Source organism: Suncus etruscus, chromosome 4 (assembly GCF_024139225.1).
Source record: "Suncus etruscus isolate mSunEtr1 chromosome 4, mSunEtr1.pri.cur, whole genome shotgun sequence".
Lineage (NCBI taxonomy): Eukaryota > Metazoa > Chordata > Mammalia > Eulipotyphla > Soricidae > Suncus > Suncus etruscus.
The window spans coordinates 124,147,769-124,152,768 of NC_064851.1; positions in this window are offsets into that span (position 1 = coordinate 124,147,769).

Sequence of the window (5,000 nt, forward strand, 5' to 3'; positions counted from 1 at the left end):
TAATAAAATACTAGCTTTAGCAAGTTGCTTCCTAATGACCTAATTGCAAATGGATATAGTTAATAAATTAGGGGAAATGTATGAACAAAGACATATAAAACTCAGTTTACTATGAGTAATGTTTCCAACCTCCATGTGCTGCAATATTGTCTCTTACTTGGACAAAAAAAAATTTCGTCATATCTATCTTGAAAAGGCTTTCCAAAACATCCAATGTGGTGAGTCAATTTACTAAAATTCTTTTTAAAATTATTTCCTTGTTTATTTTTTACATCTCAATTAACATCAGTGTTTCTCTACTCTCATTTTATACTGCAGCTATAGTTTTATTTCTTTTCTGGAAAACTTTCTAGAACATTGTTTTCATATAGGTTGCATAGTTGTAAACCTATTGAGACTTTAATATCTCAACATACTTTTTCCCTTTACCTTTGTCAGTTGAATGTAAAATTTACGTGAAAGTTGAAAGTTCATTACTATTGTTACCCATAAAAAGTTTTCTTGATTTTTTTTAATATAAATAAAATTAAACCAAAATAAACTTGACTAGAAGAGGAGACAAAATGGCTGATCAGTTCAGTTATATGTCAAGGGATAGAATTAAATTTGTAGAATTGGAGAGATATCACAGTAGGTAGGGTGCTTGCCTTGTATGTGGTGAACCTGTTTTGACCCCTGGCATCCCATATGATCCCCCAAATCCATCAAGAGTGGATGGAGGACAAAATTGGTGGTGGGAATGTCCCTGATTCAATGTCACTATGTACCTAAAATATTACTGTGAAGGATTTGTAATCCACTTTGGTCAAAATAAAAATTATTATCAAAAAAATTGCCAAAATGGGGAAAAAAGAGTAATTCTGAGTGCAGACTCGAGAAGAAGCCCTGTGCATCACCAGGTATAGCCACAAAACAAAAGAAAACAAAAAGAAGCAATTGTCGAGGTGAACTTCATGTATCATATACAGTTTATGAAAATAATCCAACCAGAAAGATGAAATGTAATGATATTTCTAAGATAGAGAAATAGCATCAAATTAAGTGAAAGTTTTTCCAGGATTGGTGAGATGACATAAGAAAAGGGAGCATATGCTTCGCATAAAGTGAGTATGTAATTGATCTTGCACTGCACAGTACTCCAAGAGTAGCACAATACCAGGAACAAGCTCTAGCATTGAGTCCCAAGTGCCACTGAGTGTAGCAAAAATCTTAAACAAACAAACAAAAATGTTTTTTAATGGGACAAGGAGAGAATACTGGGGTAGGGCCCATGATGTTCTAGACTCTGATTTGATTCCTGGGGTCATATGGCCCTCTGAGCATCATTGAGTAGCCCAGATGCCCCCATCACTGTGTAAACAAATCTAATGGTCAATTGCATTCACAGGGCCTGAGCAGTACCACTTCCTACGGGTACTGAACCGATTGCTGGAAGTGCTCTCTAGGTCCTCTGAGCACCACAACCCTCCCCTCTAAAAAAAAGTTAGTTTTCTTTTAGCATTTTTTTTATTTGGAAGTAATCAAGCATTCTTCTCTTTAGGAGATTTAGAATTTGGGGGAAGGGTGTTAAATACTTCTGAAACAGTAAGATTCTTCATGTATATGTATATATATTTATATACATATATATCGGTATTTCTTCATACTGGGACTATTTTTAGTTATTTGGAGATATATTTTAAAACAGATTAGTCCTTATTATTAATTCCAAGCTCTAGATTAAAAGATGATATTTGTTTGTTTGTTTTTGGGTCACACCTGGTAGCGCTCAGAGGTTACTCTTGGCTCATGCAGAAATCACTCCTGGCAGGCTCAAGGGACCATATGGGATGCTGGGATTCAAATCACCGACCTTCTGCATGCAAGGCAGACACCTTACCTCCATGCTATCTCTCCGGCCACAAAAGATGATTATTTTTACTGCTAATTTCTTACCAGTATAATTTTAAACTTCCCAGTTTTCCTCAAATTGTCATCCTAAAATAATTCACTCTTTAAAACATATCCAGATTTTTTGTGTGTCATGACTTTTAGTTCTCATGGAAAAAATTTTAAATATAATTATTATTCATTTATCACCATGCATTTTGGGTGTTTTAGTTTAGTTTAAATATGTGTAAGTAAATTGGCATGAACAAACATATCAAAGAATAAGATACTGGTTACATATTCTACTATAGTTAAGTTGTGGGGGTCGAAGATATAGCACAGTGGGTAGAGTGCTTGCTTGCATATGGCCCACCCAGGTTCAATATGTGTTGTTCCACAGGTCCCCAAAGCCTGCAAGGAGTAATTTCTCAGCATAGAACCAGAAATAATCCCTGAAAGCCAGTGGAGTGGCCCAAACTCCACTCACAAGACAAATAAAATTAAGGAAATTATTTTTGTATTAATAAAGAGAATAGTGGTTTTCTTGACTAGCTAACTTCCTATGAAATCTATTCATCCAATATATGTTATTTAATAATTAGCTATGGTTTACTTTTTCTTCTAGCACAGACAACATTGTAAAGGATAAAACAATCTAAGCTTTACTCTGATAATTATCTATTCCAGTAAGGAGGGACAATTAAGTAAGTAATAACCAACATCAGATCCTTTCCATTAAGCATTACATGAAAAAAAAACACTATACTATAAAAAGCAAAATGTGAATTATTCTTTTACTGTGAGATTGACTTTAAAATTACTTAATGAACTGGAGCAATAGCACAGTGGTAGGGCTTTGTTTTGCACACAGTCTACCTGAGACAGAGCCTAGTTTGATCCCCGTTGACCCATATGGTCCCCCAAGCCTGCCAGAAGTTCTGAGTGTAGAGCCAGGCATAACCCCTGAACACTGCTGGATGTGGCCCAAAGAATAAAATAAAATAAAGTAAAATAAAATAAAAATTCATAATAAAAACAGCATTTATCAAAGTAAAACTGACATAGATGACAATGGGAAAAAAGCAGAGCACTCAGATATTGACCAACACATAAAATTATAAAATTTTGATTTCTTTTAAGAAAGGCACAGAGGCACTAAAGAAAGGCCTATTCAAAATAATACTTAGGGCCAGATACATAGTTTATTGGTAAAGTGCACTTTATGTATGTAAGGAACCTTGGTTCAATCCCTGGTACTCCTCCACTAGCCCCGACCAACAGATATACTCACGTTGCTTTATGTACAATACTGTTAAGATTTATTTCCTTAAAATTTTCTCTGCTTCAAACTTTTGTCCAATAAGCATTGGTTCCTTTCATGAAAAAATTGGTATTTAGATACCAAGATATTACACTAAGTATGTGCTTTATTTCCAAGTCATCTCATGTGACAGAGTTAAGAAATATGTTCATATATACCAGAACATGCATACTGTATCTAAGCTTATTTCTTTACTCAATGCCATGTATGAACATGAGTTCTACCAATATTTTCAATCCCATCCAATAACTTTTGCCTTGTTAACTTTTTAAAAATTTATTTACTTGGCTGTTATTTATTTACTTAGTTTTGGAATATTGATGATATAACATCTAGAACAAAAATTATATATAGAAATATAGATATTTAATTTTCTTTTATCCTCATAAAATCTTGCAAGATATAAAGGAGCTACTATAATGATTTCTGCTTGCAGGATAAGGATACTAAACCTTGGGCATGAATGGTCCTTCCAGAGAGTAAAGTAGAGGATCCAGAATCAAAACAGAGGCTATAATTTCAGGCTGACGGGTTAGTCCAGTTGATTGATTTGCATGTGGCCAACCTAATCCCAAATGGTCATATGGTCATAGGCATTAATATAGTCCCCAAATCTCCCCAGGAGAAATTCCTTAGTGCAGAGCCAGGAACAATCCTTGAGCATTGCTGGGTTTGGCCACCCAAACTAACCAACAAAATGTCAGTATTCTAATTCTACTGATCTGAAGTTAATATATAATATATTCACAGAACTACAAAAGATGTTTATTGACCTAAGATTTTCTGAATTAGTCAAAATTAAAATACATCATAATTTCATGATAAATGTTAATGTTTTGTGTATTAACAATATCGAGCAATGTTGCAGATAAAAATTGGGGGAAATATAAAGTTATAAAAGTGTATAAAATAAAGGGGTGTACCACTGGGAGAGTAAATGATCCTGAACAGAGTCTATAGTTAATCCCATGACAATATACTCCAAGGACAGAGAAACCCCATATCTCTTAGGCCAAGTGAATTCCTTTTCGAATGACCCCAATATTTACTGTGCCAAGGCAGGAGGGAAAAAAAAAGCACAAAACATTGTTTATTTTTTATATATTATTTTTTATCTTAATTTATTATTATTTTTTTTATTTACCTATCTATTTTGGTCGATTTCTCTGTTTGGGTGTGGTTATTGAAGTTGTTGTCCCCAGTTATACTTATTTTTTTTCTCTTCTTTCTTTATGTGCTATACAATGTTTCTTATTTCAAGACCATGGCGGGGTTTTTTTGTTTGTTTTTTTTGTTTGCTTGGTTGTTTTTTTTTTTTGTGGTGCTTATCGTTATTGTGGGAGTTCTCACTGGATATTTGACACTTCTTTTTGTACTGGTGGAGTGTTTCACCTACTTTTTCTCCTTCGTCTCTCAAATCGATGATGAAAGCCTCTAGAAGGATTCCACCCATTTTCGGCGTATTAGACTTTTACCCCAGTTTATTACTTTTCTCTTCTTCAAACAAAACCACGCAACTTGAACCAGCTAGTCCTGCCTCCCAGTTAGAGGGGGAAATAAGGGAGGCACCAAGACCAAACAGGTGCAAGACTACTAAGTAGTAGGCTAGGTACAGAGGGGACCACATATTCTAGCAGCCCTGGGGGTAAGGGAAGAAGATATGGGAGGTAGGACAAAAATGGAGGTGTAGGGAGGACAATTTGGTGATGGGAATCCCCCCCTGATTTTATGTAAATATGTACCTAAAATATTATTGTCAACAATATGTAAACCACTATGATCAAAATAAAAATTATATTAAAAAATTATC